The sequence below is a fragment of the Lolium rigidum genome, chromosome 7, assembly GCF_022539505.1.
Source record: "Lolium rigidum isolate FL_2022 chromosome 7, APGP_CSIRO_Lrig_0.1, whole genome shotgun sequence".
NCBI lineage: Eukaryota > Viridiplantae > Streptophyta > Magnoliopsida > Poales > Poaceae > Lolium > Lolium rigidum.
This window is the reverse complement of record NC_061514.1, coordinates 127,830,981-127,856,784: the sequence shown is the minus strand read 5'-3', so window position 1 is coordinate 127,856,784 and position 25,804 is coordinate 127,830,981. Positions and strand designations below refer to the sequence as shown.

General features: G+C 46.5%; 1 pseudogene; it reads left to right on the top strand.

The window, feature by feature from the left end:
* Positions 1-11,695: 11,695 nt before the first annotated feature.
* LOC124671977 lies at positions 11,696-24,021 on the top strand (annotated as a pseudogene).
* The last annotated feature ends 1,783 nt before the right edge of the window (positions 24,022-25,804 follow it).

Sequence of the window (25,804 nt, the reverse complement as noted above, 5' to 3'; positions counted from 1 at the left end):
CCCAGTGCCCACACTTGTCCGAGTCTCCTATATTGACTCGAGCTGTCAGGCGGATCTGCAAGCTGACGGAAGACGGCTTGACAGGGAAGGACCTTACAATGTCCTGGTTCACGAGGCAGATCCAACCTTTGCAGCATCGGGACCGCCAGATGTTCCAGTACACGGGGTGCGACGATGTTATGCGCGCCACCAAGGATAATCTCTCTGCCGACGCCGTGGATAGGCGGATCCGGCTTCTGATCAAGATTCTGCGTGATCTCCATATACATGTGTGTAACATGGATATCCACACTGATGGCTCCGGGATCACGGTATGTACCTTGACCTAACACCAATTCTCCTGCTGCTCTTTTATAAAAATTATCTAAGTGTTCGCATGCTTAGTTGGAGGAACTAGACGAGAAAGATCTCGGAACCTTACTCCGAGTCCCTCACTCCGGAACCAACGACCCCGAAGCCGCTTCCGATGTGGAGCTTCCTGAGAGCTCAGGCCCTGCCAAGCGGAAAAGAACTGCTCCCTCCGGCCCTGCTCCGAAACGCGCCCGCGAAACAGCAAATGCCGCGGTTACCCAGAGGGCGGAGAAGGAAAAGCAGCGCCTCAAGCAGATCGACACCAGCAAGCAATCGCAACCCAACATCGACCAGTTTTTCATGACGTCCTCGTGAGCGCTTCGTTTCCGTATAAAGATTTCTTTGCTACTATCTATCAAGCAATTGCTAAGTGTCACGCCTTTACTTGTATGCAGCAAACTTCCGGAAGCAAGCTCGCCAAGAACCCCAAGAAAAAAGCTAAGCCATCTCTGGCTTCTGTTCCTGTTACTCCTGAAGTGGAGGTTCCTCCCAAAGCCTCTTACTCTGCCAAGCCGGATCCGAAGGATATCATCAACCTTGATGATCTCCCGGAAGAACCGACTGCCGAATCCGGCAAAGGCGATTCCAGCAAGGGCGCGCCCTCGCCTACACCTCCGCCTGAACAACCTCCTGTTACTTCGGCTGAAGCTCCGGCTAATGATGCCGAAAAGAAGTTATTGCTAAGCCGTGCCACCGGCACGCCCTAGACTCATCCTAATCTTTTTCCGGTTCTGCAAAGAGTTCCCCTCTCACAGCGCCATGCGGAAATCTCCGGCATGATGGACCAAGTGTGGGGACCTGCGAACACGGAGGAACAAGAGCAGAGCGAACTTAAGAGCGGTCTCAAAGTTTTCTTCGCCAAGCACAATAATGTGCGTCAGGTAACACCAGCCCCCAAGCATTGGTTTATGCATTTTCCGAGTAACATGTATGAGCCAATGTCTTTAACTGTAGACCTTAGCAGAAACTCAAAATTTTCACACACTAAGGATTTTAGCTTCACGTCCAGCCCCCAGAATTTTGAATTTCCGTCTAAGTCTGACCTGCATCTCAGAACACACGGAAGCTGCATGAAGACTTGCGCATCCATGTGCTGGAGCAGAAGAAAGAAATTGAGATGCTTCAAACGAGGGACACGGAAAGCCAGAAGGCCATTGCAATCCTGGAGACCCGACTCAAGAGCTATGAAGGTAACAATTCCGACTGACCCCCAGGTTCTGCAATGTAACTATATTTTTCGAACTAACTGTGTCTTTGTATTTCCGACTTCCAGAACAACTTGCCAAGAAACCTACCATCGACGAGCTTTCTGCTAAACTTGAAGTGCTGCAAGCCGAGCATGACTCTCTGCAAGATTTTCTCAAAAAATCTTCTAAGAAGGAGGCAAGGGAGAAAAAGGAGCGAGAGGAAAAACATGCTCAGGACATCGCGGAGCTAAGCGACAAGATGAAGAAGAGCAACGCGCGGATAAAGATGCTGGTCGCAAAAGCTAAAACTTTCGAGACGGAGGCGGATGATATTGACAAGCTGATCTTCCGTAGGAACTTTTTGTTGTTTCCGGCTTCTTCATGTTGACTCTGCCTTTATCACATAGGAAACTCACTGTTTTGTTTTACAGCGGCTCTCGGATTTGAATGGGACCCGGAGAAAGCCACCCGGACAGAAGCGTATGAAGATGCGCGGAACTCCATCAACGATCTCTTTGAAGCTTGTCGCGGGATCGCCAATTCCATGAACTTGAAGAGAGCCGGAACCACCATAATCGATCGCATGACCAAGCTTATGCTGATGGTGCCGGATCTTATCAAGGACTGGCAAGAGTCTTCCGCCCGCGGGGTCGCCTCTCTCACCTTGGCAACGTGCAAAGCTCATTGCCCTGGAATGAACCTGGCGGAAGTCGCACGCGGAGTTCCCAAGGGCACCAACGTCAAGCTTGCCCTCGCGGAGACCCAAGGGTATGATCGTTTGTTAGCCGGACGAGTGAATCACTCATTCTGGTACAACAAGTACGATTTATTCGAAGGTTTCTCCGAAGAGGAAGAAGAAGACGAAGATGTAGAAGAAGGCCCAGGCTCCAGCGCGGATCAATCCGATGAAGGTTCTGATGAAGATTCTGGCGACGCTTCCGCGTATGTGGCCTCAGAGGATGAAGATCATGTCTCCGAGTAGAGCCTGAAAAACAATGAAGAGCATCATTTTGGCCCCAGAGTAGGTTTGTAATATAACTTAAGTTCTTAAGTAGCTAGGGACGAAACAATTATGCATGCGTGGGCGGAAAAAACTTATCCTGCTATCCATTATTATTTATGTTTCGTTCGTTTGAAAAGCAAGTGCTAGTTTCTAAGTTTCCCGGCTATCTCACTTGACCTTCCACGAGCCGAAAGACCTTTAGCCGGAAATGCTCGCCTGCGGCGACGAAGCCCAATGACAATCCGTCAATAACCGCGGAAACAAGCCCCCAGTTAAGGTGCCGGAAGTTGCTACCAGGAATCCATGATTTCGCAACAAAAAACTTATCCACCAGAAGATTTAAGCTCACGTCCTAAAGGATGATTTTGAAAATCACAACTTTCATACACGCCTAGGCGGAAATATCCAGCTCTGCGGTTTTAGTCGGAAAACATACATGATCTAAAAATGAACAAGGAGGTAAAAGACTCAAAGAGTGAACCAGATGCTTTATTTCATTGATCATGTATAACTATTACAAAGTATGTAATGCGGCTTTTGCTAAGTGTGGAAAGGACGTAGTTGTGCTATATTCCAGGGACGTTCTGTTTCATCGTATATGTCATCCGGATCCTCTCGCTTGCGTTTCTGGTACCAATTAGCAGGTCTATCTTTTAACTCCCAGAAATCGACAAGCTAGTATGATCCGTTGTGAATCACTTTGCTGATGACAAAAGGTCCTTCCCATGGAGATTGCAACTTGTGGTCTTTCACCTGACGAAGGCGGAGGACCAAGTCTCTGACCATGAACGAGCGGTTCTGGACTCGACGGCTATGATAGCGTCGGAGTTTTTGCTGGTAGATGGTGGAGCGTTGGTCGGCTAAGTTCCGAGCTTCTTCGATCAGGTCCATAGAAAGCTGTCTGGCTTCGTTAGCTGTATCTTCATTGTAGGCGAAAACTCGCGGTGAATCGTGTATGATGTCGGAAGGGAGGACTGCTTCAGATCCGTATACTAGGAAGAAAGGGGTGAACCCAGTTGATATGTTTGTGGTAGTTTGTAAACTCCACAAAACAGAGTCTAGCTCTTCTGCCCAAGCTCCGGCTGCGCGACGCAGCGGTTCTTCGAGGCGAGGCTTAATTCCGGCTAGTATAAGGCCATTGGCTCGTTCCACTTGTCCATTGGACTGTGGATGGGCCACAGATGCTAGGTCCAGTCGGATCCCAACGTCATGACAATAATCTTTCAATTCTCCTTGTGCGAAGTTTGTACCATTGTCTGTGATTATGCCGGCTGCGCGACGCAGCGGTTCTTCGAGGCGAGGCTTAATTCCAGCTAGTATAAGGCCATTGGCTCGTTCCACTTGTCCATTGGACTGTGGATGGGCCACAGATGCTAGGTCCAGTCGGATCCCAACGTCATGACAATAATCTTTCAATTCTCCTTGTGCGAAGTTTGTACCATTGTCTGTGATTATGCTGTGTGGGATGCCGTATCTCACTACGAGACTGCAGACGAATTTTAGTGTTGTAGCACCATCGGCTTTTCTCACTAGCTTTGCCTCGATCCATTTACTGAACTTGTCAATAGCGACCAAGAGGTACTCAAAACCGCCAAGAGATGATTTTTTCAGCTTGCCCACCATATCAAGCCCCCAGACCGCGAACGGCCTTGTGCTTGAGCTCCTGTGCGGGAGCAGTTGGTTGAGTAGCATAGTATTGACAGCCTCGACAAGTTTTTACTAACTTTTCAGCATCTTCTTTAGCTGTGAGCCAGTAAAATCCTTGATGAAAGGCTTTAGCAACGAGGGACCTGGGAGCGGCGTGATGCCCGCAATCACCAGCATGAATCTCTCTGAGGATTTCTATGCCATCCTGATTGGAGACGCATTTCGTGAATACCCTGTTTGCACTTCGTTTGTAGAGATGTCCATTAATTATTGTGTAGGATCTTGCTCGTCTGATGATCTGTCGTGCGAGGACCTCGTCCTCCGGCAACTGTCGATCAATGAGGTAGTCCAGGAACAGCTGTGTCCAGGCCGGAATGATAGCCATCACTTCTCTAGCCGGAGATACTGCCATGTCTGGGTTTTCCGGGTTAGCGCCCTTTACCGAGGGTATCCGTAGATGCTCCAGGAAAATGCCAGACCGAATTGGTTTCCTGTCGGATCCGAGCTTGGATAGCATATCTGCCACTGTGTTATCGTCTCTCCTGGCGTACTTGACTTCGTATCCGAGGAAGCATTTAGCAATCTCGTCAACTTCGTCTCTGTAAGCCGCCATGACGGAATTTCTGGCGTTCCAGGTTCCGGCTACTTGTTGTGCCACCAGGTCAGAATCTCCGCATCATATGATGTGCTTGATCCCAATTTCCTTAGCGATGCGCAGACCGTGTAGTAGAGCATCGTATTCCGCCATATTATTTGTAGCTTTGAAGTGAATCTGCAGAACGTATTGCAGTTCTTCTCCGGTAGGGGACTTCAGGGTGACTCCGGCTCCTGAGCCTTGATGCTGCTTGGATCCATCGAAGTGCATGACCCATGTTTCTGGTTCCGGCTCCAGATTTGCGTCCGGAGATTCTGTCCAATCAACGATGAAATCTGCCAAGATCTGGGACTTGATCGCAGTCCTGGCTTTGTAGTTGATGTCAAAGGCGGATAATTCAATGCCCCATTTTGCTGTGCGTCCTCATGATTAATAAACTTGATGTTCTGTCTTAATGCTATTTCAATCCTATCAATTGCCCAACTGTAATTTGTTCACCCAACACTTGTCACTTGTTATTGGAGAGTTACCACTAGTGTAGATAGCTGGGAACCCCGATCCATCTTTCATCATCAAATACTCACTCGGTCATATATGCCATTAGAAGTAGTATCAACTATTTTCTGGTGCCATTGCCTCACGTGTTATCGCTCACTGCTGTTGTGTTACTCGTTACTATTGCTCTCATATTACTGCTTGCTTTCACATCACCCCTGTTACTAGTGCTTTCCCGAGTGCAGCTGAATTGACAACTCAGTTGTTAAGGCTTATAAGTATTCTTTGTCTCCCCTTGTGTCGAATCAATAAATTTGGGTTTTACTTCCCTCGAAGACTGTTGCGATCCCCTATACTTGTGAGTTATCAAGGCAGCAAACTGATGTATTGCAACAGAATGGAACCAGGGGATCACCGATCACTACAAAAGGCACCAATTCAGAAAAGGCGATGGAAGCTATAAATCTGCCACATTCATCCGGAAAAAAAGACACATGAAAGTAGCATGGGCTATTCTTGGACCATGAGAACAACACTTTGTCAATGCCACACTCGAAAAACCTACCACTGCCAGGAAAGCAAGTGGAGCATCTGAACATTTCATCCTCAATCCCAAATACCCCTTGTCAACAACAATACTTACCTTCCTCTCTTGATGAAACTATTCCCACTTTGCAGAAAACCCCACCGAAACGACCCGCCCCATCTCCAATCCCAAATCAGACACCTCTTGCAAAGAGAGCCTCGCCGCACAAGGACGGACAGGCCGATGCAGGCCTTGGTCAAACGACACTGCAGGTCCCTGCTACAGCAGCAACTCCCCATACTTCAATCCAGTCAAACCCTCAGTTGTCATTTGCTTCCAACATCATATCTTCCACCCAACTAGGAGTCAATGATGCTACTTTGGTCGATATCGATACCGCCACTCTAGGTATCATCTTTGGAGGAGATAGTTAAAGGCAGCTACCTGGAAACAATCCTGAGCTAGGAACAATCAAGAGAACCACCGCAGTAGATCTCACCGCCGCAACAGAGCATCGGATTCGTCGACGCCCTACTGGATGGGATGTTCAGGAAAAAGGTCAAATTGGATCTCACCACACACCTCCTTCGGGGTTACTCGCTACCAGCATGGAGCTGCCACTTGGACGCGTCTTGGTGGAGCCAGCGAAATGAGGCATGGTGGGCCTCGTTGTAGAGATAGAAGCTTCTCTGCAGGTTTGATGGGTCACCCCTATGCTCACTCACCTCGCAGATCACCTGCAAGGGCAAATTCTGCCTCTGCTCTAGAGCACGGTCCAAGGCCATTCTCGCTGGTTTCTTCAGTGGGTACGCACAACTCTACGTATGGGGGGTTCTCGCCTCCTCCGATGGCTCGCGACTACTACCTGGGTCCGAATGTTTACATTGGAAATTATGCTCAGCGATACCATGAAGAGTACGATCGTGAAGAGCAATCTGAAGCCAACGCTGGGGCTACTCTCTAGGTTATGAATGAGCATCAGCAACAGAATGATGTAGGAAGGGAGATGGAACTTGATGACGGGGCAAAGGCACCAGCCCTCAAGGCACCACGGGCATGAAGGCTCTAGGATGGAACTGCGGGGGCATGGGCAAGAGTCTCCGTAGTCCAAAAATGATGCATCTTGCCAGGATGATCTGTTCTGCAAAACCTCAGGTAATCTTTGTCTCCGAAATAAAATCCTCTAAAGTGAATTCTGCTGATCTTAATTCGAGGTTTAACATGGCTGATAGCTTTGTAGTACCCTCTCGAAGACGCTCGGGTGGGCTTTGGTTGATGTGGAATGATGATCTCCAAGTTACTATCCATAGTTCGACTCTCCATGTTATCCTAGCATCAGTTGTACATACTGCTACTAATGTAAAGTTTGGTCTAGTTTGTATTTATGGGGACCCATACCATCATCAGACTAGTGCTATTTGGAGTGAAGTAGCTGCTTTTGTGTATGATAATGCTTGCCTTCCTATGTTATGTTTAGGTGACATGAATGACTTTTTGTATGATACAGACAAGAATTCTCTCAATATAAATCGTACTCGCATGTATGCTTTTCATGCTTTTGTTAACCAATGTGATCTTTTTGATCTGGGTTATAGTGGGCCTGCTTATACTTGGACTAATAGATGTTTTTCTTCTAAGCCTACTTTTGAAAGATTAGATCGGTGCCTTGTTAATGCTGAATGGTGTGCCGCTTTTCCTGTCTCAAATGTCTACAACATGCCTATTGTTCACACTATGAGTGACCATGCTGCTATTCTTCTCTCCACGGATGGGCCTGTTCGTAAAGTTAAATGTTCTTTCAAATTCAAAAATTGTGGCTAAAAGAAGAGGACTTTCAAAATTGTGCTAAAAATGCTTGGCTCTCAACAAAGAATAAATCCTTTTCGGCAAGGACTAACCATCTTGCAGGAACTCTCAAGATTTGGTGCAAGAAAAAGAAACCTTTGCATCTTGAGATCAATAACCTAGGAGAACAATTAAAGCACATCCAGATGAAACCGTTAGCTAAACAAGATCACGGCCTTCAAATGACCTTATCTACAAGGTATGAACAATCTATCACTAAACTCACAGACTTTTACATGCAAAGAGCCAAGAAGCAGTGGGTTAAAGATGGGGACAGAAACACTTCCTTCTTCCATCATGAGTAGTTAAAAGAAGAAGAAGGAACACAATTGCTTCAGTTAAGGACGAAAACAATGTGCTCCATTTTATGCCAGACAAAATAAGCAATACTTTTGTCAATTATTTCAGATCTAGTTTTTCCTCTACAAATGCTAACAATGGCAGGCCCTATACTGCAACAACTCTTCCACAAGATGATCAAGATAAAACTTATAGTACACCAGACGAACAGGAAATTTTAGACACTCTCAAAGAGATGAAAAAAAATGCATCGCCTGGTCCGGATTGCTTCAACGTGGAGTTTTACATAGCGACTTGGGAGTGGATTGGAAGTGATGTTGTTCAGTTGGTAAGGAATTTTTTCCAAACAGGTATTATGCCTTCTCACATAAATAAACTCATATTGCGCTCATTCCAAAAAAGCTTGTTCCTTTAGTTCCGGCTGATTATAGACCTATTAGCCTTTGTAATGTCATATATAAAATTATTGCTAAATGCCTTGCTAATAGACTTAAGCCCCATTTACCGGACTATATTCACCCCTCTCAACAAGCTTTTATAGAGGGAAGGCGTATAAACAACAATATAATCATTTCTCAAGAAATTACCCACTCTTTTTCGCTAAGCTCTTGGAAAAACAAATCCTTCATGCTTAAAATTGACCTTGCAAAAGCTTTTGATAGACTTGAATGGAACTTTATTGTTTCAGCTCTCGCACGTAAAGGGTTGCATGGTCATTTCATTAATTTAATCCACTCTTGTGTTTCTTCTCCAACCTTCTCTGTGGTTATTAATGGCCAGCCGTATGCAAAATTCAGAGGTAATAGAGGCATCAGGCAAGGTTGCCCACTGTCTCCTTACCTATTTGTACTTTCAATCAATGAATTATCTATTTCTATGCAATATGCCATGTCGCAGACCTGTCTTGCAGGTATTACGCTTGGACCAAACTGCCCGTCGATTCATTCACTCCTTTTCGCAGATGATTTGCTGGTTTGTGGCCATGCTTCAGTGCAGGAGGCGACGAGAATAAAGGAAATTCTTCGTCATTTCTGCAACCTCTATGGTCAAACACCTAATTGGACTAAGTCTGGAATTATTTTTAGCAAACATGTTACTCAAGACATTGCTCAAGCAATTACCCATATCTTCCCAGTACCTCTTATTGACATCACTTTTAGACATCTGGGACATCCTCTCATTTTGCCTTCAAAAGATAGACCCTCAGCTTACAACTTTGTGATTGATAAATTCAAATCGAAACTTAGCACCTACAAAGCCGACAAGCTATCCCATGCTGCCAGATTAGAGCTCATAAAGTCGGTCTTTGCCTCTATTCCAGTTTATTACATGTCAAACATTCTCTTCTCTAAGAAATTTATTTTGAAACTCACTGCTATTATTAGAAAATTTTGGTGGACAGGAGTTAGAGAAGAAACAAATTCCAGATCTCTTTGTCTCGGGGCTTGGAAAGACATCTCGCTCCCCAAGAATGAAGGAGGCTTAGGTATCCGAAACATGCAGGCCATGAATCAAGCTCTTATCCTGATGGCAGCCTGGAGGATTGTGGATCAACCCGACGATTTTCTTCATTCTATCCTCAAATCCAAATATTTCCCACACTCCTCTCTTTGGCGCCCAAATTCAAATGCTCCAAAGTCGGCCTTTTGGGCATCCATCCTCAAAATGCTCCCTCTTTTGAAGGCCCACTCTTTCTATCAGATTACCAAAGGCCAAATGTCTGTCTAGAGCACACCTTGGTGCAACGGTTGGGCCAACTTGTACGATGCTCTCATCATCCAATCTTCCAACTATTCCTATCCAGCCCAAGTAAAGGATCTGTGGCTTCGGAATCAACAAACTTGGAACACTCAGCTTATTGACACTCTCTTTCAAAGCCCTATGGCTGAATCTATAAAGTCTACTCCCATTATTCACTCTACAGATGAAGACATGCTTTGTTGGAAACTTACTCCCACAGGTAAATGCAACACTAAAAGTGCATATAAAGCTTGTCTCCAACATTTGCAGGAAAATGGTGAGCCAAAACCAAGAGAGGTAGACCCAGCCACAGTTCAATTATTAAAGAAGATATGGCAAAATAAACAGGCCATTCCAAGAATTCAGACCTTTGGGTGGAGATTTCTCCGAAAGGCCCTACCTACGGGAGCTAGAGCTGGTAAGTACTCTAAACACATTAGCAAATTATGTTGCAGATGTGATTTGGAAGAAACAGACTACCATCTTTTCTTTAGTTGTAATTATGCCAGAGCTGCTTGGTTTTCTCATCCTTGGTACATAAGAGTGGACATGCTCATCACAAACGCTAACTCTCTCACAGATATAATTTTGAATCTCGTAAATATGAACCACCCAAATTCCACTCTTCCTAATGTTTTAACTTTCATGTGGTGCTTATGAAAATCGAGGAATGATCATTTATTTAATAGGCAGCAGCTGCACCCGGCTCAGATTTAGCATATGGCAAATGCTTTAAATCATAATTTGGAAATGAGTGTTGTCTTGCAGGTTAGTAAACTGAAGAAGCATGTACAGATCACAAGATCAAATATGCAAGAACAAGGTAAAGATATGCAGGCAACAGGGAATCAGCTACCTCCGCAAGGACATACACTTAGAACGGACTTGATGATCAAAGGAACAAAGGTCTTTACGGATACGGCTTGGAAAACGAAGAAAGCTCCAGGGCTCCCTTCAGCCACAGGAATTGGTATCTTCATTCAGGTTCAGGAGGATGACCGATCGGCAATGGTTATGATTCAGGCATCTATCCCTACTGCACCTTCAGTCCTACAGGCCGAGGCCGAGGCCGAGGCCTTGCTGGCTGCAGCTAGGATTACTTCAGCACTTCATCTACGTGGCCACACCTTTCTAATGGATAGCATCATCCTCGCATCCGCAGCAGCAACAGACTTGAGAACACTTGAACAGGTTCCCTGGGAGATTAGAAGGATTATAGCAGAATACAAAAACCTGACCAGATTCTCTCCAGCTCCATCCTATCACATTAAAAGAGATATCAATGGAGTAGCTCACAATTGTGCACATCAGACTCTCAGGCAAACATTGTCTCAGCCTATCTTCAGTTGTTCTTCTTCGGCTCATAGATTCGTAGATTGTCCCATCCTATATGCAGTTCAACAGATGCAAACTCAAAGCTTGTATTACATGTTGTACACTGTCTATGAGTTGAATGAAAGTTTGGCACCTCCGGTGCCTCAAGTTGTTCAAAAAAAAAAAAAAAAAGCAGCTTATGCTACTAGCTAGGGCCATGTCCTGCTACTGGTAAACCACCTCCGCTCCACGGTTTGATGTATTTCGTGATGCTACTAGCAAAGTAGCAATTAATGAGACCTTATTAGATGTGGAGCAAATGCACAAATTCGGTTCATGATCGACCTGATCTAGTCGTACGTGATTCTTATTCTCCGACGTGTATGGAGACTTCTTTCTTGTTTTTATTCTACCCGTACTGATACATGAAGTTGGATTCGGGTTAATTAGAATTTGGCACGTACAGGTAGGGTGTGTGTCCAAGTACGATACGAGGTGTAGTGTACTCCGACTAGGTCCTTCAGTGTAGCATATGCGTATATATGTGCACCTAGCTAGGCTGTAAATCGCTAGAATCAATCCAGAAGCCTGCCTGATTGGTTAGTACGTGCGCGTTCATCTTAGAGGAGCTAGCTTTGCTAGTTTTTGTATCTTGCCGGAGAAGTACTCGGCAGAACAAAAGGCCAACTGACATGGCGGCGGTAGTGGAGCCGCCGGGCAGCCTCGCGTTGACGATCCCGGCGGTGGCGAACATGATGCGACGTTGGAATTATCGGGAAGGCTGGGGTCTCGGCGCGCGTGGGCAAGGGATCGTCGCACCCATAAAAGCCACGGAGCGGGTGTCCAAAAGCCGGCATCGGGCATGGCGAGGAGCCATACGATAACGGCCTTGCCGCGCCGCCGCCGCCGCGGAAGCCGTCACCGGAGGATCAGAAGTGGCACGAGTGGCAGAAGCTTTCGCGGGCCCTGCTTCTGGAGCAGGAGTGCTGCGACAAGATCATCTCGGCGCTGCGCGACATGAGGCATGGAGGGGACGACAGCGCGGAGACGGCGAGCAGCGCTGGCGGTGATGGTCAGGTCCAAGAAGGTGTTCTTCCAGCGGAAGCGCAAGCCGGGGACGTGGAAAGCCGCGCTGCCGCCGTCGGTGACGCGTTACGTCGTGGATCACGTGATCACGCCGGCGATGGCCGTGGACGCGGGGGAGTGGGAGCCGTCGTGGGACCCGGGCTGCCGCCACTGGCTACGCCCGCTGATCCACTGGTGGAAAAAGGGCCTTTGGTCGCGGTTCGCAACTGCCATTAGTCGCGGTTGCGCAACCGCGACTAAAGGCCCCCCCTTTAGTCGCGGTTGCTTACGAACCGCGACTAAAGGCCCGTCCACGTGGGCGCCAGGCGACCGTCGGGGCGGAGGACCTTTAGTCGCGGTTCTTCTGGCCAACCGCGACTAAAGGCCGCCGCAGGTTTAGGGTTTTAGGCCCCCCCTAAACCTGCCCCCCCCCTAAACATATTTTCTGTTTAATTTGTATATTGTTTTATTTCTTTTGTGCTTTATTGTAATTTTGAAGGAGTTTCACATATTCTACGGTACTACATATATACATGCATATGAATGTACAATTTTAAACAAATTTGAAATTAGAACCAAAAAGAATTCAAGAGGAATATACAATATATATTCAATATCATCGGATGACCATATACAAGATTGAACAAGTTTCCATACATAATTTAATGCATGTATAGTTCTACGTCCTCGCAATGGTGTTCTCCTTTAGGATCGAGGACTTCCCTCCTGAACCATCCAGCTAGTTCCTCTTGAAGTGGTCGGAAGCGAGCTTCGGACTAAGCATCATCCGGAGGTTATTCCTCCGAGCATTGAGATCACTCGGAACGCGCTCGAGAGGTGTATCTCCGGATCATCTCACGTACATAGTATCCACACAGATTGGTTCCCGGTGGCTGAATATCGCCACCATTCTTAGCCTTTGACCGCATGAAATTTAGCTCTTTTTTGAATTCACCGACCTTTGTATCTGAGAACCGTCTCCAAACCCTACGAGGCAAAGAAAATTAAATAAACAAGAGAGTTATTAGTTAATTACTTGAAGCTTAATTAGGAAATGAACGAAATAGGCCGATCGATATAGAGCGCAAATGAATGAAAACAATTACTTTTGAATCATTTGTCTCATGTCGGTCCACTCCGCCTTATCCATATTCAGAGAGTCGTGGACGATACATTCTGATTTGTCAACTTTAATTACTAGCAGAATCCAGTGGAACCTGCGGACACGATACATGCACAGTACGTCATGCATAACTCATCGATTAGCCGTCCACATACCATGCATGGAGTAAACAAAAGAGAATGTGCTCAAGACATAAACACTCACCCAAAATGGTAAGGAAATAGAATATCACTTTTGAGTTCCTGCTTTTCAAGAAACCGCCACAGGTCTTTCTCCACGTCGGCGGGGTGATGCTTTAACGTATATCCATTAACGATGTGTGGGTCAATGAACCCAACATCATGGATGCTCCTTACTCGCATTCCTTAATCTTCAATCTGCATGTATAATAGCGGACACAACAATATAGTTAGGATATATATATATATAGTGCAGGCAATATGAACGAGATGGGGTAGAAATAAATCACTTACGTAACGTAGCAACTGATGATAGATTTGTCGAGCTCGCGCAGATTGAAAAGCTGGAACAATTCACTCAGATGAATTTGTACAGAGTATTGTTTGAAGTGATGCTCATATCCAACTTCCGCAAAAATATAATCTTTGGCGTTTTTATGTTTTATGTAACCCTTGTACCAGTTCAGCAGACCTTTCATTTGTGGAGGTAGATCCTCTTCCTGCGCAGGCTCGACGAGAGGCCCATTCTTCACATATGTAAGTACTACCTCCTTCACTGGCGCCTCATCAAGGCCTAACAGTTCACGAAGAGTAATACCTAAGTTGGCCGCTTGTTCTCTCGGCACTCGCTACGGTCAATCCCTGTGCTGCCGCAGCTTCTATGATTTCGGGGGCATCCGGACCGGCGGCTGTCACTATAAGCGGGGCAATCGATTGTTTACTTTGTTCCCCGAGCTGGGCAACAACTCGTTTCCCGCTTTGTGCACTTTCTAATTCCGCTTTATCGGCCTCCTCTTTCTTCTTCTTGAACATGCGTGCCTGATTCTTTAGTTCACGTGCATAGTCGTCAGGCAGATTCTTCGCGGCTTGGGACGGTGTGTTCAAAAATGACTTAGCCCACTTCTTTTGCTCATCAGAAAATACTGGCTTGGGCTCGGGCTCTCTTTTCTTCTTGCAGCCCGCCTTCCATTTCTCTAAATCAGCAGTCGCGGCCCCCTCGACTTCCTCGGCACTACGTTCCCAAGGTCTCGTGGGGAGAGGCTTCAGTGATGGCTCCGGTACCTTTGTTTTCTTAGGTACGTAAGGGTCCGGGTTAATAATTCAGGACTGCTGCTTCTGCTTCTTCGCCGGAGGTGGATTGGGGGGCGGCGTTCGCTTACCCGCCCGGGGCGGACTAGGGGCGGCGGCTGCTTACCCGCCGGAGGTGAATTGGGGGGCGGCGTCGGCTGACGTGAAGGAGGTGTAGGTGAAGCACCACCACCACCGCCACCGCCGCCACCACCACCACCGTAGGGGGGTGGACTTGTTGGCGCCTCGCCTGGAAACTTGATAAACTTCTTCTTCCATAGAATGAACTGGCGCTTGACATCTCCAAGTCTTGTCGCCCCTTCAGGTGTAGCAATGTCAATGTCCAGGTCCTCAAACCCTTGGACTATGTCCTCCACCGTGACACGAGCATAGCCATCTTGAATGGGGTTGTTGTGGTGGAGTGCTCCAGGTGGTAAAGCACCGCCGATGGCTACCTTCATGGACATGTTCCCGATAGGATAATACAGATGACATGCTTTCATCTCCTTTATATCGTCCACGGGGTAGCGAGGAGGCTCCGGTGCAGTAATTTCGACCACCGGAGGCTCCGGTGCGGTAATTTCGATCGTCGGTGCACCAGCCGGTGGGGCCTCCGTGGAAGCCACGCTGCTTCTCCGCTGCTGGCTTCCGAGATCCAATGGATGATCTTCATGCTGCGCCCGAGCTGCATCTCTTTCGGCTACTAGTACACTCACGGTTTTCTTCATGACATCCATTTCCGATGCCAACCGGGCCACAACATCTGCTTCCCGATCCATCTTTCTCTTACGGCTTCTGTAACCGAACGGGTCATCGTTCTGGGGGAACCCTACTTTCCACGGAATGTGCCCCATGCCTCGTACATGTCCTCCGTGTTCAGGATTCCCGAGGGCTTTTGTCAGGGCGTCATTCTCTCTGTTGAACTTGATCCTCCCCTCTTGAGCATCCCTCATTGTCTCAATAAGCTTTTGGGTGGGTTTAATTATTTTGCCCTGGTAAACACACTCCCCTGTCTCCGGGTTCAGCGATCCCCCGTGCCCGTACCACCAGCTTTTGGCCCTTGGGTCCCATCCCTCCGTACCTGGACGGATTCCTCGCGCCCTCAGCTCGTTCTCCATCTTCTCCCACCTAGGCATCCAAAGGCGATACTCTCCTGGCCCCATAATATGATTGTACTCCTTCTTGGCCGCATTTTCCTTATTTTTTTCGATATTTGAAGGAACGGCTCCGATTTCTTTTGCTTCACAAATTCTGGCCAATCATGTTGCAGTTTCTCATATTGTCCTTTGAAATCCGGAGTCTTGCCCTTCTTGACAAAGTCATGGGTTAGATTTTGCTTGTATTTCCGGAATGTGTCGGACATCTTAGAAAGAGCGAACTGTTTGACTAGCTTGCACCTCTCCTTGTTTTCCTCAATCTTGTTACCCTCCTCATCGTATTTGCGGTATTCCGGAGGTAGAACGAAATGTTTCATAAGCTTGTTGAAGCAATCTTTTTTTGTTCTCTTATCGACAAAAGTGAAACCAAGATGTGCCTTCTTTGGCTCATTCCACTCCTGGACGGTGATCAAGACGTTGTCTCTAACAACGGCTCCGCATTGGCTGATAAACTTGGTGGCGTTCTTGCGGGGCTCCAGCGGCCTGCCGGTTGCTTCCTCGACAACCTCGATGGTGTATGTTTCTCCTGGTTTCATCGTCTTGGTTGCGCCACGCTTTGACGACGTACTCGATTGTTTCGACGATCCGGCCGAGGGCTAAAATAAGAAAGAGAGTCGCGCGCGTTAGTACACACATATTTATTCAAATCAGTTAGTTTGTATCACCGGAGGCTCAATGTATATATATACCTCGGCGCCGGAGGTGGTTGCTACTTCCAATTGAAGATCGTCGTTTATCGACGTTTCTTCGGCATCATCTTGCTGACGGCGCCCTTCATCTTCACCCTCAAGGTTCAGATAAGAAGAGATATCATCTTCTTCTTGTCCGGTCGGCACATATAGAATATCGCCGTTTATGATGCCGAACATATGGTCTTCAAGGTCCGGATCATAGTTGTCCATAATCGGGTCAGCTCTATCGTCCGCCATATGTCAGTCCTGAAAACATGTAGTAAAAACAAATTAATTGTGTATATGCATTATCACATCTCTTCTACATATAAACGAGAGAGGGCGACGAGGGAGGCGAGAGGGGGACGCAGTGACCGCGTGACCGAGAGACCGGTGGCGGTGGCGAAAGGGCGGTGGCGAAAGGGCGGTGGCGGTGCCGAGGACACATAACCCTCGCGGTGGCGGTGCCCCCTCCGTATACGCACGGTGGTTAAGTTATTTTTGTTATTTTAAAAGTGACAAACTTTTGTTAAGTTATTTTAAAAGTGACCGAGAGACCGGTGGCGGTGGTGAAATAGCGGTGGCAAAAGGAGGGGGCGAGGAAGGGGTGGGAGAGGGTGTCGCGGAAGAGGGAGGCGAGGACGAGCGCGTTGGCGTTGGCGCGTTGACGGCGTTGGCGTTGGTGCGTTGAATAGAGGTAGCGTTGGCGTTGGCGCGTTGAATAGAGGCGGTAGCGTTGACGGCGTTACATTTTTATGAATAGAGGTAGCGTTGGCGCGTTGACGGCGTTGGCGACGGTACGGCGGCGTTACAATTTTAGTTCATTTTTTATTAAGTCAAAATTTTAGTTCATTTTTTATTAAGTCAATTTTTATTAAGTCAAAATTTTAGTTCATTTTTATTAAGTCAAAATTTTAGTTCTTTTTCTAAACAAAGTTTTTAATTAAGTCAAAGTTTTTAATTAAGACAAAGTTTTTAATTAAGTCAAAATTTTAGTTCTTTTTTTAGTACCCATTTTAGTTCAATTTTTATTAAGTCAAAGTTGTACGTAGTTGCATTTTTACTAGTTTTTAATTAAAAAAACTTATAGTTAAACTTATAGTAAATTTGTTGTTCAGTAAACAAAAAAGTGTGTAATTAAATTACAATTTTAATTAAAAAAAGTTAGTTACGATTTAAAAAAAAACCAAAAAAAAAACCAAAAAACTTCTCCCTCTCTAGTTCTCTGCCGAGCGGGGCGCAACCCGCGCGCGCGGCGAGGGCGCGCCGGCGGCGCGCTGTGGCGCCCTGCCGACGGCCGGCCGGGAGAGGGCGCGGCAGCGGTCGCGGGGGCAGCGGCGAGGGGCGGCGGCGGTGCCGCGTCGTCGTCTCCATCTCGTCGATGCGGCAGCGGCGGCGCGGCAGGAGATCGATCGAGCGGCGGCCAGGGGGGCTCGAGATTAGCGACGGAGTGCGGTGTGTGGCGGCAGAGTGCGGTGTGTGGTGGCGGCGGTCGTGCGGCGTGTGGTGGTGGCCGGTGGCGCGAGTGCGCGCACCCGTACGGCAGCCGGGGAAACGGCGAGAGGCGGCGCGGCGAGCTGAGCGTCGACGACGTACACACGGCGAGGCGCGGCGCGGCGAGAGACTGCGAGATCGAGGCGGCGTTTCGGCGTCGTCCGGCGGCGTCGTTGGCGGCGTGTCGTCCGGCGGCGTCGGGCGTCTGTGACGCGTCTCTGTGAGCGGCGGTTTCGAGCGAGAAGACGAAGTGTGGATCGCGCGAGGGCGCCGCGAGCTTTTATAGGGGAGGCCTTTTGTCGCGGTTGGCGACACCAACCGCGACAAAAGGCTTTTTTTCGCCGGTTTTTCGTTCCCGCGCGCGCACAGACCTTTAGTCGCGGTTGGCGAGGCCAACCGCGACTAAAGGTATTTTTGAATTACTTTTTGTTTTTCAAAATGTTAAAAATACAGAAAAACTCAGAAAAATAAAACTAATTCAATTCAAAATTTTAAAAATACAAATAATATATCAAAAAATTCAGAAAAATAAAACTAGTTCAATTCAAAATTTTAAAAATACAAATAATATATCAAAAAATTCATAAAAATAAAACCAATTCAATTCAAAATTTTAAAAATACAAATAATATATCAAAAAATTCAGAAAAATAAAACTAATTCAATTCAAAATTTTAAAAATACAAATAATATATCAAAAAATTCATAAAAATAAAACTAATTCAATTCAAAATTTTAAAAATACAAATAATATATCAAAAAATTCAGAAAAATAAAACTAATTCAATTCAAAATTTTAAAAATACAAATAATATATCAAAAAATTCAGAAAAATAAACCTAATTCAATTCAAAATTTTAAAAATACAAATAATACATCAATAAATTCATAAAAATAAAACTAATTCAATTCAAAATTTCTTCCCGGTCGCCTCTGTCTTCTCGTTGGCCCCCTCTTCCCGCCTCGTCTTTCCGTCGACCCCCTCTTCCCGCCTCGTCTTCCCGCCATTTCTTCCCTGTCTTCCCGCCTCTTTCTTCCCGCCAATTTCTTCCCGCCAATTTCTTCCCGCCACTTTCTTCCCGCCTCTTGTCTTCCCGCTCCCATTTTTCCCGCCATTTGTCACTACATATATGTAGCCCGGCTTGGCCAGCATTATCACATCTCTACAATCTCTCATCACTCTCTCATGGCTTTCACCGCACCCACTCTAACCTACCAGCAGGTGGAGGAGCTTTGCGCCTCGAACTACCCTTGCCCACCGGGCTACCGCGTCCCCGGCGGCTGGAGCCTAAGCGCCGGCGGCGTGCCGGTCCCTCCCGTCCCTCGAGTGCCGCGCGCCGGCGGCCATCACGAACCACTACTACCTCGACCTCACGCCGGAGCAGCGGATGAATCCCCGCCGGCATCCCGATAACCAGCATACTTGGGACGCCTTCTTCATCAATCGGCGTGAGAGGGCGCTCGCCAGGTATGAGGAGGATGGTCTGCCTCCTGGGAACTTCCACAAGGCCGGCCGTCGGCTATGGTGGTACGGCCGGACTCTACAGAGCGCCATGGACTACATCACGGCCAGCGATATCCCCCGCCTGCGCTATCCTCAGTTCGAGCCACGAGCGCCACCCGATGACAGCGACGACGGCAGCGACGACGACGGTGGCAACTTAGAAGGCGACGACTACCAGTACAATGGCGGCGACTATGAAGACTACGAGTATGCATATTATACGCCTAGGCAGGAGTATGACTAAATCACTCAAAATTTCATGTATCATCAGTGCTATCTCGAGTCAATTGAATCATTCGAAAATGGACACCAAACACATCACGGGTAATATAATTCACATGATCCATTCAACAAAGTTTGGTACAATAAATTATTACACATCATTTCTTCCCTTGTGTCCCCGCTTGCTTACGATTGTGCCGTATCCATGGAGCATCCTCATCATTTAACTTAATGCTTGGGTCGGTGTTCACTTTGAAGGGCGGAATTTCAGCAAACATATTATAATCTTCTGACATGTCTGTCTTGTCCTCCACTCCCACGATGTTTCTTTTCCCTGAAAGAACAATGTGGCGCTTTGGATCATCGCATGATGTACTCGATCGTTTTCTTATCTTTCCGTTTCCTCGGTTTGCTACTCATGTCCTTCACATAGAAAACCTGAGCGACATCTTTCGCTAGGACGAATGGTTCGTCAAGGTAACCAAGATTGTTGAAATCCACCATTGTCATTCCATATTGCTGGTCCACCTTTACCCCACCTCCTGTTAGCTTGAACCATTTGCACCGGAACAAAGGGACCCTAAAGGAGGGTCCATAGTCAAGTTCTCATATCTCCTCTATGTAACCATAATATGTGACCTTTTGCCCATTCTCGGTTGCTGCATCAAAGCGGACGCCACTGTTTTGGTTGGTGCTCTTTTTATCTTGGGCGATCGTGTAAAATGTATTCCCATTTATCTCGTACCCTTGGAAAGTCGTTATAGTCAAAGATGGTGTCTTGGCCAACATGTACAGCTGATCTACAACATGATCGTCATTCATTAAATGTTTTCTCAACCAACTGCCGAAAGTCTCCATGTGGGCCTTCCTAATCCAAGATTCAGGCTTCCCAGGGTTGTCCGAGCGTAAAATATTCTTGTGTTTCTCAAAGTACGGAGCCACCAAGCTGGAATTGGTCGAACTGTGTGGTGCTGCTTCGGTCGGAGAATGGCCGTCCATACATATCGTTGATTTCCTTCCGATCGTGCCTTTTCCACTTAGTCTCCCCTCGTGCCGCGATCGAGGAAGACCAATCGGCTTAAGGTCGGGAACAAAGTCAACACAAAACTCAATTACCTCCTCATTTCCATAGCCCTTGGCGATGCTTCCTTCTGGCCTAGCACGGTTACGAACATATTTCTTTAATATTCCCATGAACCTCTCGAAGGGGAACATATTGTGTAGAAATGCAGGACCGAGAATGGAAATCTCATCGACTAGGTGAACCAGGAGGTGCGTCATAATATTGAAGAAGGATGGCGGGAACACCAACTCGAAACTGACAAGACATTGGATCACATCGTTCTGTAACCGTGGTAGAACTTCTGGATTGATTACCTTCGAGAGATTTCATTGAGGAATGCACATAGCTTCACAATGGCTACTCGAACATTTTCCGACAGGAGCCCCTCAAAGCAATCGGAAGCAATTGTGTCATAATCACGTGGCGGTCGTGAGACTTCAGGTTTTGGAACTTTTTCTCCGCCATGTTTATTATTCCCTTTATATTGGACGAGAATCCGGACGGGACCTTCATACTTGCTCGGGCATTCAAAAAAGATGACCTTCTCTTCTTTGGTCAGAGCGTAGCTGGCACGACCTTGAAACCGTTCCGGATGCCGGTCATCAGGGTCTTTCAAACTTTGCTGGTCCTGCTGTGCTTCATTTGTATCATTTGACTTCCCATACACGCCCAAGAAGTTTAGGAGGTTCACGCAAATATTCTTCGTAACGTGCATCACGTCGATTGCAGAGCGGACTTCTAGGACTTTCCAATATTCTAGCTCCCAGAATATAGATTTCTTCTTCCACATGGCTGCGTGCCCGTCATCTCCCTTCGGAACCGATTGTCCGTCGGGACCCTTTCCAAAGATGACTTTCAAATCCTTGACCATATCAAATACCTCAGCACCGAGTAGTGTTCCGCAGGCTTCGGCCGGTTATCTGCCTTGCCGTTGTAATGCTTGCCTTTCTTTCTTACTGGATGACCTTTCGGAAGAAATCGACGATGCCCAAGGTACACGTTCTTCTTACAATTTGTCAAATGTACACTTTCAGTCTCATGTAAGCAGTGCGTGCATGCATTGTATCCCTTATTTGACAGTCCCGAAAGGTTACTAAGAGCAGGCCAATCGTTGATGGTTACGAAAAGCAACGCTCGTAGGTCAAATTCCTCTTCTTTGTGCTCATCCCACACACCGACACCAGGTCTGCCCCACAGCTGTAAAAGTTCATCAACTAATGGTCTTAGGTACACATCGATGTCGTTGCCGGGTTGCTTCGGACCTTGGATGAGCACTGGCATCATAATGAACTTCCGCTTCATGCACAACCAAGGAGGAAGGTTGTAGATGCATAGAGTCACGGGCCAGGTGCTATGGCTGGAGCTCTGCTCGCCAAAAGGATTCATGCCATCCGTACTTAGACCAAATCTTATGTTCCTTGCGTCGGCTGCAAAATCTTTGAACTCTCCGTCGATCTTTCTCCATTGCGTTCCATCTGCGGGGTGTCTCAACTCCCCGTCCGACTTACGGTCCTCTTTGTGCCATCGCAACAACTTGGCATGATCTTTGTTCCCGAACGAGACGTTTCAACCGTGGTATTATAGGAGCATACCACATCACCTTGGCGGGAACCCTCTTCCCGGGTTTCGGCCCTCAACATCGTCACCGGGGTCATCGCCTCTGATCTTATAACGCAATGCAGGTGCATACCGGGCATTCATTCAAATTCTCGTATTCACCGCGGTAGAGGATGCGATCGTTGATGCATGCATGTATCTTCGGAACCTCTAAACCTAGAGGGCAGACAACCTTCTTTGCTTCGTACGTATCGGCGGGTAACTCGTTATTCTTTGGAAACATATTCTTCAACATTTTCAGCAAGTTTTCAAATGCCGAGTCAGCTACACCTGCCTGTGCCTTCCATTTCAGCAAATCCGAGTGTGCAGCCCAGCTTTTTCAGACCATCATCGCATCCGGGGTACAGCGCCTTTCTGTGATCCTCTAACATGCGATCCAAATTCTCCCTCTCCTTTTCAGTTTCGCAGCGTCTCCGTGCATCAGCAATGGTCCGACCAAGATCATCAACGGGATCATCACGTGCCTCTTCTTCACCTTCCCCTTCACCTTCCCCTTCACCTTCAGCATCCTCCATGAAAGTATCACCGAAATGAGCAAGATAGCTTTCATCGATGAAATCATCCCCTTCTTCATCTTCTTCCATTATAACCCCTCTTTCTCCATGCTTGGTCCAACAATTATAGCTTGGCATGAAACCATGCCAAAGCAGGTGCATGTGAACATCTCTTGATGAAGAGTAACCCTTCTGATTCTTACAGTTAACACATGGACAGATAACAAAACCCCCATGCTTGTTCGCATTAGCCACTACGAGGAAATCTTTCAAACTCGTAGTGAACTCGCCGGAGAGTCGGTTACCGTACATCCATTGCCGATTCATCTGCATTATTATAATATAAAATATATAATTAACCATCATGCATTTGTTAAACTAACTAGCTACAAATAATATAAATTAAACAATGAACTACACACATGCATATTTTATCAATGACACATCAAAGGTTCAAGTTGCTAACCGCGATCGAGGAGGAAAAAATAAATGAGAAAGCTCAAGTGTGGCTCCAACACTTCATATCATGTTTGTTTCATGCTCTTGGGGCATTTCATCAAACACCTTATGTGCATAAGAGGAACCAAAAGCAAACCTAACACCCACTTGTGAAGTTTGTGAAGAGAATGGCTCCAAATGGCTAAGTGTTGGCTGCTGGATGGGTATATATAGGGGAGGGGCTTTAGTCGCGGTTGGCCTGGCCAACCGCGACTAAAGGCCTTGGCCAACCGCGACTAAAGCCCCCCACGTGCACCAGCTGGCCACCGAGCGCCCTGGACCCAAACCTTTGGTCGCGGTTCGCCTCCCGAACCGCGACTAAAGGTCTCATTAGTCGCGGTTCCTATAGCTTCGCGACTTATGGGGCTGGACGGAAGCCTGTTTTTCTACCGGTGATGATCCCGATCATGGGCCACCTGCCGAGGAGCTTGTACGGCTTCGTGGAGAGCAAGATCGCGAACAGAGGCTACGGCGTCGTCTCGCCGTGGAAGGAGTACCTTGACCCGACGCTGTGGGACGTGTTCAGCCGGCGCCACGTCGTACCGAAGCTGGCGCGGCTGGTGCGGGAGCTCAGGGTCACGCCGCCGAAGCATGTCGACTCCTCGTTCCGCACGGTGATGCTCTGGGCACCTCTCGCGCGCGCTGAGGACGTGGTGTCGATGCTGGAAGCAGAGTTGTTCTTCGATAAGTGGAAAGGCGCGCTCCGACACTGGCTGCTGGCCGCGAGGCCCCCGCTGGCGGAGGCCACCGCGTGGTGCAACGGCTGGAAGAATCTCTTTGCGCCGGAGCTGCTCGCGGACGAAAGCGTGCTCAAGCATCTCGAAGAGGGCCTTGCCATGGTGGATCGTGCAGCTGCCTTGTAGATTAGTACGTATACCTGGTAGTCTGCATCCGCTGCTGCCTACAAAGTTGTATTCGCAATCTGTACGTACAAAGACGTATCTACTCATTATCTTTCAGAATGATAGTATGATGGAAGAAATTTATGATCTCGGATGCCTATGTAATATGTTACTATTACTACTTCATAGAATAAAGATATTTGTATATCATCGGTTTGTAGAAGGTGTGTTATCTTGGTGTTTGTGTGGAGTTATAGCCTTCTTGGCGTTGTACCGGCTGTCCTAGCATTTCTTCTATATTATTGATACACCTTCCAGGGTGTATTCTCGAATTTTTTTGTCAAAGATATTTGAGATTAAGAAATGTTACTATTACGATACGGATTTAAAATTTATTGAGGAAAGAAATTTAAAATATTTGGATGGGTGGCAAGGTGGTTCAGTGTCTCTTGCCGGGAGACCCGTGTATATAGATGCTTCACTGAATGGTATTTACATCTACTACATGTCTATGTTTACATTTCTCACAACTTTTAATTAAAATTTGCTGACGATTCAAAAAAGTTCTTTTGGCAAGGGGTGAATTTTACTAGAAAATATCATATGAATTTTTTTGTTGACAAAAACAAAAGGGTGTTTGGAAATTTAAAACATGGAAAAAATGAATACAAGTCTTTTATGCAAATGGTGGTGGAAATTAGAAAGTGGTGAGGATGTATGTGGCAAGGTTTGATTCAAGCAAAGTATGTCCATTTTAAACATATAACTTTGATAGATCGTAAGCAATTTGACTCTGCTTGTTGGTGTGATATACTTAAATTAAACAAACATATATGGATAACATAAGTATGAGAAATTGTTATGATGCTTTGTGCACATCTCAACCTCTGAAAAAACATGTTTCCTCTTTTTGAAATCTGTAATGAACAAAAATAGTTATGTGGCTAATGCAGCTCTGCTGAATTGGCAATTTAATTACAGAAGGTGGTTAGATGAAAATCAACAAGAATTGAGAAGAATGGTTGATAAAATAATGAGGTGTCCTCTGGGTGAGGAGGAAGACAAACCTATTTGGAATTTGACAAACTCTGGCATTTTTTTTTTGTAAACTCCTTGTATAAGAAATTACATGAGAATATGACAAAAAGAAATGTTAAACATTTGTGGGAAGCTATAATTCCACAAAAATAGAAATCTGGTAGCGGTTGATTTGGCATAATGCTATTGCAACTAAAGATAGTATGCGAAAAAGGGTTTGGCAAGGAAATTTCAAATGCAGGTTTGTGATGAATTGGAAACAATTCATCATCATACTGTTTATCTGGAGTGTAGTTACCAAGCCAATGAGTGTCATGGATACACCTGCAAAATGTAGTCAGTATTTTACATGGATTGCATAAAAACTTACTGGCAAAACTAATTTACATGTTGTTGGAGTCGCATCTTTGTGCCAGGCCCTGTGGAAGTTAATAAATCAAGCATGTTTTGAATTTAAGTTGATAATATCTCACCTGTAGAGATCATCTGTTAACTGTTATGCATGTTCCTTTTTTAGATACAGGGATGGTTTACAGTCAGGTAGTCATAAGAATGATGTTTTAGCAGGTGGAGACGCAATTCAGGTGATGGCGCTTTCGCTCCGAGCCTCTACTTCAAGGAAGGGAACTTTACAAATTGAAGATCAGAGCTCGTCGGACGAGGATGAGTAGTGGAAGATGTGTCATATTGTCGTTGTGTTTGCCTACATCTGCTATGTCAACCTGTTTGTGACCTCTGTAAAATAGGCTTTTGAATAATAGCCGTG